This window comes from Simochromis diagramma, unplaced genomic scaffold (genome assembly GCF_900408965.1).
Source record: "Simochromis diagramma unplaced genomic scaffold, fSimDia1.1 OVJJ01000667.1, whole genome shotgun sequence".
NCBI classification, from domain to species: domain Eukaryota; kingdom Metazoa; phylum Chordata; class Actinopteri; order Cichliformes; family Cichlidae; genus Simochromis; species Simochromis diagramma.
This window is the reverse complement of record NW_024387402.1, coordinates 48027-61671: the sequence shown is the minus strand read 5'-3', so window position 1 is coordinate 61671 and position 13645 is coordinate 48027.

Below are 13645 nucleotides of genomic sequence, written 5' to 3'. Positions count from 1 at the left end.
ACATTTCACATATTACATAAACAACACTATGGAGCCAGTAATGAATAAATATGTAGAATAAATGAAAGAATTTCAAGTATAAAAGTTTTTATGTTTTTTTCCAACAATATCTTTATTATTTTTTTTTACATTTTAATGACTTACAAACAGTCCAACATTCTAAATACTACATGAACATACACTCCTCTCAGACAGCAAAAAGAAAACAAAAAAGTCATCACATCTATCACTCTGTTAAAGGCCTAAATTTATCATTATCCCAAATCAAATGTCATTGCCCTCCGTCCTCGACCTCCTCAGATAATACAAATCCTTCTACAAAATTCACAAATGGTCTCCACACCTTCTCAAAAACATCCAATTTCCTTTTCAGTATACATGTTATCCGCTCCAATGGCAAAGCCACCATCATTTGTTTTATCCACTGTGTGATACTCAGTTCCCTTGTTCTCTTCCATTTTAGTGCGATTAATCTTTTTGCTTGTAACAAACCCATATCAATAAACATTCTGTCACTTTTTGTGTACCTCATGTTTTCTGGGTACAATCCCAGAATAAGGAAGCCAGGAACCAAAACAATCTCTTTGGATAATATTTGTTTCATAGTTTGTGTTACTGCAACCCAAAAAGAGCCTATCTTCCTGCAATCCCAAATACAATGCCAAAAGTTACCTTTATCTTCATTACATTTATTACAAGTGTCTGGAATATTAGAGTTGTACTTATTTAATTTTTCCGGAGTAACATATATTCGCATTAACCATTTGTATTGCAACAACCTTAGTCTAGAATTAATAGTTTGTTTATGAGCTTTTGCGCAAACCAATGCCCATTGTTCCTTGGATATGTCCTTCTTCAAATCATTTTTCCAGGCGTTCAACCTTCCCAAAGAATTGTCAGATGAGATGTTTTGGACCTAATCAATTTATATATTTCTGATATTGCCCCTTTTTTTGAACTGCTTTTGCTAATTATGTCTTCCAATTCTGATTTTGGTGGTTTTGTGCAGGTATTATTTTGATTTCCTCTAATGTAACTTCTAATTTGGAGATATTTGAAAAATTGCTTTCTATCTATATTAAATTTATGTCTAAGCATATCAAAGGACATCATATCTTGAGAATCTGTTGCATACAAATCTTGGATTTTTTGTAGTCCTTTAATTGACCATTGTCTAAAAACTTCATCCTCTCTTCCTGGTCCGAAATCCTGGTTTCCCCACATCGGTGTAAACTGTGACAATACAACAGGTTCCTTCATATATCTTTTTACATCATACAACACTTTGACCATGTTCTTTACCATTGGATTTTTCGCCTTTTTAATCAAGTTTATTGCTGTGTCTGAGAAAAAATATAAAGGTAAAGGTGGATGCAAATTAATACTTTCCATCTCTGACCATTGCGGGGCGTTACTTAAGTCAAAATAGTATCTTATAGACCTGATTTGACATGCCCAGTAATACCACTCAATATTTGGACACATGACACCACCCTTGTTGTATGGTAGATGCAACAATGATAATCTTATCCTTGGTCTCCCATTTTTCCATTGAAAACCGAGAACAAGCTTTTTGATCCTGCTAAACCAATCAACAGGAGGCGACAGGGGGATGTTCTGATACGCATAAAGCACCTTTGGCAGTATACTCATTTTGTATATATTAATCCGACCAATTAAAGAAACTGGTAGAGATATGCATCTGTCCACTATCTCTGTTATTTCTTTAGAAAGTATTTCATAGTTATTTTCCACGATCTCACTTAATTTGGGCGAAATCATTATTCCTAAGTACATAAAGTCCTTTACTGTCTTAAAATGAGATGTTACTATGGGTGGGTTTTTCCTTTCTTCTTCATTTAGTAATAAAACGGATGATTTAGATTTGTTAATGACATACCCTGATATTTGACCAAACTCCCCTATCAATCTAAGCAGAGCAGGTATAGATTCTGTTATTTTAGAGAGATATACTATTACATCGTCTGCATACAACGAAATCCTATGTTCTACTTCATTTACCATAATTCCTGTCAATGATAAACTCGAACGTACGGCTATAGCAAAGGGTTCCATAGCTAATATAAACAACAGTGGGCTTATCGGTGAGCCTTGTGAACATCCCCATTTCACCCTTATTGGTTTAGAGATATTTTTGTTTGTCAAGATTTCAGCAGTTGGATTTGAGTGTAATAAGTGTATCCATCTTCGAAACACATCTCCATAACCAAATCTAGTCAGAACATCAAAAAGATAAGGCCACTCGACCCTATCGAATGCTTTTTCAGCATCCAGTGAGAGAAAGGCCCTCTCTGAAGAATTGTTTAGTCCGTCTATAATGTTAAAGACTCTTCTCACATTATGTAGACCTTGGCGCCCCAACATAAAACCGTTTTGATCTCTATGAATTACTGAGGGGAGAGTATCTTGCAAACGTGTTGCTAATATTTTACCCAACACCTTAAAATCAGAATTAAGTAAGCTTATCGGCCTCAAATTTTCACACTTATTACTCGGTTTTCCTGGTTTAGGTAACAAAATGATTAGTGATCCTGTTACTGATTTAGGAAGACTTCCTTTGCTTAATGATTCCTGATACATTTCCAATAGTGGTTTCATTAATTTACTTTTAAATTTTTTATAAAAATCAATTGGGAATCCATCTGGTCCAGCTTTTTTACCTGATCTCATATTGTTAATTGCCCTGCTTATTTCCTCTTCGGTGATTTCTGCATCTAATTGTTGTTTTACGTCATCAGCGATAGTAGGAATATTTATTTTATCCAGAAACGCATTTCTGGAGTTTTGATCTGATCTATCCTGGGATTCATAAAGTTTTTCATAATAGTTTCTAAATTCCTTGTTTATTTCAATCGGATCCATTATCAGTTCCCCTTTGCTGTTTATAATCGACGTTATATTTTTCTGCACTTCCAATTGTTTAATTTGCCATGCCAATATTTTTCCAGGTTTCTCTCCTTGTTCATAAAAAGACTGATTTAATCTCAAAATGTTCGAAGCTGCTCTATCTGCCGATTCTTTATTATATTGTGCTTTTAGTATTAGCAAGTCTTTCTCTATTAATGGGTCTCTACTTTTGAACACTAGTTCCTCTAGTTTTTTAATTTCCTTTTCCATTTGCTGTCTTGTTTTGCATTTTTCTTTAGATTTCGATGAAATATATGCTATCATAACTCCCCTTAAACATGCCTTAAATGCCTCCCACCTAATACTAGCTGATGTTTGTGAGCTATTTATAGTAAAATATTCATCTATTTCTTTTCCTACAAAAGTGAGGAATCCTTCATCATTCAGCCATTTCTGGTGTAAGCACCATCTATGTTGCATTATTAAGTTGTTATGTGTATATATGATATTGCAGGGAGCATGATCCGATATTAATATACTGTCATATGAACATGTCTTTATGTTTGATAGGAGGCTCGCTGATACTAAGAAATAGTCTATTCTGGAATATGTATTAAATGTTTTTGAATGGCAAGAAAAAAGTATATCATCAGGTTTTAACTGTCTCCAGATGTCTATCAAATGCAGTTCCTTCATGAAGTTAAGAATTGTCTTTCGGCTTTTGTTATGGGCCTGATCAGTCCCAGTCGGTCTATCCTTACTGGGATCCAGAACACAATTCCAATCTCCTCCTATGATGCATTTTCCGTGGAGTGATGAAATTGTGAGAAAAAGATTAGTAAAAAATGTATCATCATCTGTATTTGGTCCATATACATTAATTAAGTTAATGGTTTCTTGTACAAGTAATCCCTGGATGATCAAATATCTACCAAATTTGTCTTTAATTATATTTTTGACCTGAAAAGGTACTGATTTATGTATTAATGTGATTAATACAGCATTGGATCTAAATGGTGCTGCATACAACGAACCCTGCCACCCAGGGCCGTGCAGAGAGGTTTAAAGGGGCGGGTGCTCAAAGTTAAAAAGGGGCACATTGAACCAGGCTGAATAACAACAACACACATTCATCAAGAATCTAATATGGGAAGGGCAGGGCTGTGTTGATCTGAGACTGTAGACAGTAAAAAGTCCACAGGAGAGATGGTAGCTGATTAAACAAGTGTCATGAGATAATAACAAAATGCAAAGATTGGTGACAGCGCTTGGAACCATAAGGCAACAAAAAACTGTGAGAAATAATTTAGGCTCTGCCTGTGAATCACTCTTTGCTTCTCTTCTTCCTTCCATCATTTCATATATCACTCTCCACTTGCTGTCTATCTGAGAACAAGGCACAACTTGCTATTGCAATAAACTATAATCTAATTATCCACACCTAACAACTCCTGCACTTAATCTATAATAAAATGATGACAGAAAAATGTTATAGCCCTGCCTTTAGTAGCCTCACACAGCTCCTACTGTTTCCTCCTCATGTCCTTACCAGGCGTGTCTGGACAATGTTATATCATGAGTAATAATTTTTTTAAATCCAGCTAAATAAAACACACACATGCACGCACACACAGTGACATTTTAGACCTTCTTCAGAATACTGTATATACTATGGGCATCACTGTGCTGATCCAGAATCCTTACATTATTATTGTAGCTCTAGTAATAAATAATAAAGCAATGAGGAGGGGGAAGTAATAAATATGAAATAATGTCATTATGATGATTCCATTTGTTTCACTATCCACTCTGTGCAGGGGCAAAGCTTATTACATTTTTAAACTGTAGAGATACAATCATTTTACTGCTGTAAAATCCAACTTTTGTCTTATTTAAAATATAAATCTAATATAATCAGCTTCTTAATGTATGTTCTTTAAAATACAGCGTGTTTTTAATATATTATAATTATAATAATTATTATGTGGACATGCATATTAGATCGTTTTTTAGTGAAATATAATCCCTCCAGAAAGGCAGGAAATGCCCAGAAACTTACTTTAAAACTAAATATGTTTCTAAATACTTTAAAACTAAATATGTTCCCTAAAACGGTGACAGAGCTACAGACCCATGACAGCCTTACACAGGTAGCCAGCAGCTATGACCAGCACTACTTGTGCAGTTAATAAAAGGACAGGTAATGTTTGTCGCGCTGTTGCACACACAGCACGCTCGTTTGTTTCAGTTCGTCAGTTGCAACAAGACAGCTTACCAACGTGTACGTAATAAGCCAATACTCCTGGGTGCTACACACTACAGTGTGCGCTGTACACCTACTTACTGGTTTTGCGCGTGCTCTTTGTGAGCTCGTTCCCGGCTCGTAACCAGCGCGTTCTGCCGTCAAGGGCGATCATTGGTTAAATGTGATCATGTGACTGATGCAAGCCAGATCCTTTTATTTAGCAAAACTGTGATTAATAGTTAAATATTATTGTTGAGGGGCACAGACAGGACTCCGCACGCACACACACATAAAATAAATAAATAAATAAATAAATAAAATTTAAAAGTTGCCTCAACAAAAGGGCACTTTGGGCACTCATCAGGAAAGGGGCGGGTGCTCAAGCCCCTCTAGCCCCCCCCTCTGCACGTCCCTGCTGCCACCTCCTGCCAACCTTAATATGTTCCTCCTCCAGCGATTGCGTCTCCTGAAGAAAAATTACTTTTGCTTCCAGATATTTCATTTTGTTCATTACTTGCTTAATCTTTTTATTACTTTTTAGGCCTCTACAATTCCAAGAGGTACATTTAACTTCCAATTTCCGAGCCAACACGCCTCACATGTATTGCTAAATACTTAAACTTGTCTGAGAGTGCGAACAAAACAGAACACAAAACACAAGCTTTAAATGAACAAACCGTACAAAAGAAAAAACACAAAAACCCCACCCACCCAGTTCCTGGGTAACCCATGCAAATGTTCTACTTCCAACGTTAACCATATACAGATCCCAGTTTTAAGATCTGCTAACTTAAAATGACCACGGCTTTATGTCTGGCTCTTCCTTGCTCCCTGTATCCTTAATGAATCCTTTAGCTTACTAATATTCCACTGCCCCTTAATAATTAACTGCTTTTTTGTTTTCTTTAAACAAAATAAAATAAATAAATAAATAAATAAAACTAGATACATAAATGAAAATGAAATGAAAATAAAAGTAAAGAACAAAAGAGTAGAATAAAATAAAAATCAAAAATTATCTTTATGTCTGTCTAGTTATCATGTAGATAAAAAAAAAACAAAAAACACTTTGCTCTTAGTTACCTTTTGCTTTGATGGAGTTAAGTATATCCTTTTCCAAAATGAATCATTACCCCAGATTTCTAGACCTTATAATATCATCCTCATTTCTTGCTCTCCTGGATCTGCTTTATGAAGCTTTGGACTTCTTCTGGCGTGCTAAATCTGTGGACTTGTTCCTTGTATGTTACTATCAGTTTAGCTGGTGGTACGATGCCACTTCTCAGTCCCATCTTCCAGAGTTGTTGTCGTACCCCTCCAAACTTCTTCTGTTGTTTGTGCACCTCTGTGGCGACGTCCTCATAGAATCTCACCCTTTTGTTCTTGTACAAAATATCCTTTTTCAATCTTGCTGCTCTGAGCACCATATCTTTCTGTTTGTAGTTAAGAAAGCACATTATTAATGTTCTTGGAGGTTCCTCAGGCTTTCTTGTTGGGCCAATGCGATGTGCTCTCTCGATAACCAGAGGGCTCCTTGACGTGTTCAACTCCAATACGTCCGTTATCCAGTTTTCCAGGAATCCACAGGTGTCCGCGCCCTCATCTCCCTCTGGAACTCCGACCAACCTGAGGTTATTGCGTCGGGATATGGTTTCCAAATCCACTACTTTATCTATCAGTACTTTATTTTCTTTCTCTAATCTTGAAATGGTGGTTCCCATCACCACATGTTCATCTTCTACATTTGAAATGCATTTCTCCGTTTGCTCTACTCTCCCCACACAGTCAGATAATTTTTTCTGCATTTCATTCATGGCTGCCACAACCTCATCTGCCTTGCTGGAAAACTTGGCCACTGCGCCCTCCAGCTTGTCCCAAAGTGCAGTTTGCGTGTTTGCAAGCTTGTTTTCAATACCTGCAAACTCCTCTCATATGGCACGCTGCAACCTCTCCTCCATGTTGCCACTATCCGCGGGGCTGTGTTCGCTCATGGTGGCTGGCTTGTTAGCTGCGCAGGCCTCGGACGCGCTAGCTTCACCGCCAAACTCCGATATCTTGGTTTGCGTGGTTGACTTAGTCTTCTCCTTGGTAGTTTTACCAGGTCCAGGCATCGTGGGTCTATAGCGTATTTCGTTTTCGTGTTTTGGAGCGTTTTTCCTTAATTTTAAGGATTTAGCAAAGTTTCTTGCAGGAGCAGTTCAGAGTTCGACCGATTGCTACGGTGACGTCATCGGAAGTCAAAAGTTTTTATTTTTAATTCCTCCAAATAACAACAACAGTCACCCCAATGTGCTTTATATTGTAAGATAAAGAACCTACAATAATACAACAGAAAAAACCCAAACTATCTTTTTGGGGCCTGAAAACTGAAGGCTCTGCCTCCCATTCTACTTTTAAATACTCTGTGAACAACAAGTAGGCCTGCAGCGTGAGAGCGAAGTGCTCTAATAGGGTGATATGGTACTACAAGGTCATTAAGATAAGATGGGGCCTGATTATTTAAGACCTTGTATGTGAGGAGCAGGATTTTGAATTCTGGATTTAACAGGAAGCCAGTGAAGGGAAGTAAAAGGGAATAAAATGCCTTATGTCATTATATAATCTGCGGTATAATCATTGCTTTAACAATATAACAGAAAGCTTTAAGATGGCCTTAAAATGTTTATGCATACTGTTATCATATTAACCTTTATTCCAGATGATTCATTGTTATCTTCTATTCATTTATATCCTTTATATTAAGCTTTGAAGTAGGGGCATTCATTTAAAATTTTGTTGTTTACTTTTAAAATTACCAATAACACTGCACCAAGCTATCTTAAGGAACTTTTAAACCCATATGCTCCTGCTAGGGCTTTAAGGTCATCCACAGTTACTGTTGGTTCAGCCCAGATCTCGACTGAAATCTAGAGGTGATCGATCGTTTGCTCTAGTTGCACCGGAGCTGTGGAACAATCTCCCGATTGGCATCCGGGCATCTGATTCTATTCATTCTTTTAAATCACGGCTAAAAACATATCTTTTTAAACTTGCCTTTTCTACCAGTTAAATGCTGGCTTGCTTGCAGTGACCTATTGACCTATTGTATTGTATTGTATTAAATTCTCTGCTATCTTTCCATTATTGGTGTCTTTTATCATGGTGGTACAGTCTTACCTTGCTATAACCTATGTGCTGCAGTTTACTCTTATTGGTGGCTTTTATCTGTGAACATAATCCGTTACTTTTATGTATTTGATGTTAATGTGTGAACTGTTTTATTTTTTATTGTTTTATGTAAAGCACTTTGGTATGCCCAAGGCTTTTAAATGTGCTCTATAAATAAAGATTGTTGTTGTTGTACAGCATTTGTTCAATATATTTTATATATAGTTTTAGTAAACTGCTAACACATTTGAGAGTGGCCTCTGTCTGACTGTGAGCGTTAGTGGGTGAGGTGAGAGGTGAAACTGAGTGCATTTCATGCTGACACACACACACACACAGTAGATAGACTCATTTATAGGTGAGAGGTTAATCATGTTTGCTTGCAACTGCATTTTTCTGCATGCAGAATTGCTAGTTTGTTGCAGAGCATGGCCTGAGGTTTTGGAGAAGCGAGGGTCAGAAGGTTGACAGGAAGCACCTGCCGTGGAGACGGAGATAATGTTCTTTTAAACTGTGCTAAAAGTCATTGTGGTTTTTGACGTTGAAGGGGCGTCATTAAATTTAAGCCCTGATTGGTATAAAACATCTGCTTATGCATTGTTAGTCAGAGATCAATGCTGTTTGCATACAGTATGTGTCTCTCCACATGTGTCATTAAAATCATCGTTTGACTTCACCTGGCCGGATCAGTGTTGTTATTTTTGGATTACCTCCTGTATCCCTCCTTAATATTTGGACCCTTAACAGAAGCCAATACAGGAGAAATCTGCTCTCTCTTTCTAGTCCCTGTCAGTACTCTTGCTGCAGCATTTTGGATTAGCTGAAGGCTTTTCAGGGAGTTTTTTGGACATCCTGATAATAATGAATTACAGTCGTCCAGCCTGGAAGTAATAAATGCATGAACTAGTTTTTCAGCGTCACTCTGAGACAGGATATTTCTAACTTTAGAGATGTTGCACAAATGGAAGAAAGCAGTGTTACATATTTGTTTAATATGTGCGTTGAAGGACATGTCCTGGTCAAAAATGACTCCAAGGTTCCTCACAGTGTTACTGGAGGCCAAGGTAATGCCATCCAGAGTAAGAATCTGCTTAGATACCATATTTCTAAGATTTTCAGGGCCGAGTACAATAACCTCAGTTTGATGTGAATTAAGAAGCAGAAAGTTAGCGGCCATCCAGGTCTTTATGTCTTTAAGACATTCCTGCAGTTTAACTAATTGGTGTGTGTTATCTGGCTTCATGGTCAGATAGAGCTGGGTGTCATCTGCATAGCAGTGTAAATGTATGCTATGTCTTCTAATGATGCTGCCTAAGGGAAGCATGGTAACGGGAGCGTTGCCAGCAGAAGGCTGAAGTGGAATCTCCCAGAAAGCTGCAGAAGAAAAAACGTGAGCTGAAATGGTGGATTTCAGTCATATAAGGAGAACTGTGGCTTTCCTCCAACTTTTGACCAATCACCTTAGTGTCCTGTTTGTCAACCATAATAAAAAGCATTTACTGTCTGGGCATTTTTTTGTTTGGGTCTCCAAACAGCAGAAAGAAATGGCAGCCATTTTTTAAACTTTACCTTCAACTGGTAAATAGATTTAAGAAAAAGCACTTTGATCATATTTGTGACGTGTCCCAAACTGTTGTTGTCGCCTGTTGATAAAACAGCTCTAAAACCAATCTGACAATATAAATCTGTAAAATGGGCAGAAAACCTGCTGCTGGTCCCATTTTAATCAAACCAACCCAAAGAGCAGATATTCATGTGTACACTGGAGTTTATTTGTGCAGATGCATAAAACACATAAACTGTAGGCTTTCTGCAGTCTCTCACTCCTGAAAGTGTTGGCAAGTGTTTTGGATTTATTATTTATATGGATGCTTATGGCACCTGTGTAATGTTAACTAATGTTTTTATTGTTTATGTGTTTTTTGTTTAGTCATTCCTTGACTTACCTTTGGGTTCTGGGATGGTTTTATTTAAATTCTCCAACAGATCATTCCTGTTTAACCTCCCCAAAAGATTTTTAGCAACTTCAAAAGTGTTGATAGAGTAGGTATCAAACATCAGATCCACTATGTTCGTCCTCTCTGCATTCTCCAGTTCACTCTCTGGGATTGCTGGTAAACCTTCTACAGACATGTTCTTCAGATGCCACTTAAATTCTTCAAAGTCATCACGTCCCAAATCCTTCAAAGTCCCCAGAAGGATTTCTTTAGGTGTCGTCATCTTTTACCCTGTAAGGATCCGATAAACAAAGACTGTAACAACAGCTGGAGAGGTAATTGTCTGATTTATCAGAATTTAACTTGATTCTAACAGCAGTTCATCACTACCACCAATAAATTTCTAAGGCTCAGAATGCAACAAAATTGCACATGAAGAAGCACATAGAGAAGTATCCAAGTAACACTTTGCTACAATATAAAACAAACTATTATAAATAAAGAAAATATATAAACTAAATATATACACTACCCGTCAAACATTTTAGAATTTTTCCAGTGTTTTTGTCACGGTTTGCGAGCCGTGTGTAAATTATTAAAGGACCCTTTATGCAGGCAGCTCAGATGCAAGTGAGTTTATTCATCACATGGCGATACAAACAGAAATGGCGAAGTTGAGCATGGAAACTAAGCAAAAACCTAAACCGGGAAAACTAACAGTACACGAATATGAAGAAGTACACGAAGGGAAGACGAAAACACGGAACACAAGGGGTGGGAGCAAAGCACCACAACACATCACTATATAGACAGTTACACAGAGGGAGACACAGAAGGCAACAACACAGGGCGGAACAAATGGACAGAGAAGACTAAACACAGAACAGAGTGCACAGAGAAACAAGGGGGACAGGGAATCAAAACCTAGGAAGCATAGATTAACTCACAAACGAAACTGACATAATACAAAAATCACAAAGAACTGAAACCACTAGATCAGGAGACCCAGGACCCTGACAGATACGCAGACAAACCAGCAACTAACAGAGGCAAACACAAGGCTTAAATACACAGAGGGATAACGAGGCAATGAGACACAGAAGGAGGACACAGCTGGGAGTGATTGACAAGACGAGACAGAGGAAACGCAAACTAAACACACTGACATGAGACACGGACCTTCACAACAAAGCAGGAAATACATAGACTGAACTTAGAGGTACAACAAAACACAGAACCAAAACGTAAGAATAAACAAAGATACATCATGAAATCAAAGATTAACAATACAAAACAGAAAACACTGAGTCACAGACCCAGGATCGTGACAGTTTTATTGAAAATATCCTTTTTATTTCTCATTGCGCTCTGAAATGAGACACAATACAAGTTAAAAACAATAAAAATGTAAAATGTAAACTAAAAGCCATAGAATTAAGACATGTAGGATCGGGTGAACAAATGTGTCTTCAACTTGGTTTTAAAAATCTCCACAGAGCAGCCTGCCTAACATCTTGACGGAGGTTGTTCCACAGAAACGGGGCATGAAATGAAAAAGCTCTCCAATTGTCTTTTTTCTGGCTCTAAGAACTTTTAGAAGACCAGAGTCCTGAGATCGGAGAGCGCGAGATGGAACATAAAGGTGTTAAAGGTCGGAGAGGTATGAAGGTACCCAAACAGGTGAGATCTCAGCCATGATAAAACATTTCCTGTAATTCCAATAAAATGTTCAAGCCTATCCAATAAAATACAGTGATGCACAGTGTCAAACGCAGCACTTAGATCCAGCAGTAATAAAACTGAAGTGCGATCGTTGTCCAGCAGATCATTTACCACTTTGACTAAAGCTGTTTCTGTGGAGTGATTTGGTCTAAAAGCAGACTGAAATGGTTCAAACAGATTGTTAGTTGACAGATGCTCAGTGAGCTGCTTAAAAAACACATTTTCAAAGATTTTAGATAAAAAAGACAGATGTGAGATGGGTCTATAGTTTGCGACTAGTGGTGGGTTTTGATAATCGATTTATCGATTAAAATCGAGTTTGGGTTGGATAACGTGATATCGATTCATTAAAATCCTGAATCGATTTTTTAATATAATTTTATTTTGCCCGAAACGCCAGAATCTCAGGTTAAACCTCACAAAATTTTAACAACCACCAAACAGCTGAAACAGTAAATGAGTGCAGGAACACGGATTCTGCACAAAGACGTAAACACAAAGCTCGGAGCCGCCGACGCATCAGAATCAGTGAGATGTCGCCTTTCTCACCCGATGGCACGGACACGGTCGGGGCTGAAAGCCGACAGCTCGCTGATTCTGATGTTTCGGCGGGTCCGAGCTTTGTGTTTACGTCCTTTTTACGCTGATTCTAAAGCTGTTAGTTTTATCTCTCTCCAAAAATTGACTGAACCAGCAGCAAAAGAAGATCCAAACTACGCTTCACATAAACATCGCCATGAACTCACTCTGACTTTTGCTGTTTTGCTTCCACCAGGATAAAATCACACTTTATGCAGAGCTCTCTCTCTCTCTCTCTCTCTGTACTTCAAGAACAGTTTCCTGTCTAAAAATCTGTTTTCTGCATTATTCGCTTGCTTGTTACGCACAAGTCTACCGTTGTTTACAGCGCTGTCGGCCGCTGTTTTCTTCCTTTTACTTTCTTCCGAAAAGAAAACCTAATTTCTGCCGTTCAACAGGCTTCTGAACAAATTTAAACTTTTTAAAATTATGCAAATTGCAAAATGCTCAGCTGTGTCTGTAATAAAACCGCTGTAACTTCAGAGCTAACGTTCATATGTTGATTAATGGTTTTCTTTCGTTTTTGATCTACTGCAGAATATTTTTATAAAACCACCTTCATGTTTTTCTGTGTTTTATCTTCAGCTACTTTGACACAAAGGCCTCTGCTGTGATGCTCACACCTTTGATAAAGTCTTGCGAGTGTCAGCTTCCTTTTTATAGATACAAAAATATGTAAATGTACTGATCTGAATTATAATATTTCTGACTGTCTGAGGCAAAATTTCCCAGATTCAAATCGAATTGAATCGAATCGTGGATCGAATTGATTCAGGACCTTGTGAATCGGAATCAAATCGATTCTAGAAATCAGTGACGATACCCTGCCCTATTTGCGACCATGTCAACATCCAGTCCAGGCTTTTTCAAGATTGGTACTACCACAGCTGATTTAAAACATTCAGGATAGACTCCGGTCGTCAATGAAGTATTTAAAAGAAACAGAATGTAGGGTCCTAATACTGACCACAGTTCCTTTATAGCCCAGGCTGGTAGAGGATCCAAAGAACAGGTTGTACATCGAGCTGCTTTTACAACCTTACTTAATCCAGACAGGGAAATAGAGATGGACCAATATTACGTATCGGTCCGATACTGACGGAAATTACTGGATCGGATATTGGAGAGAAATTAAAAATGTAATCCG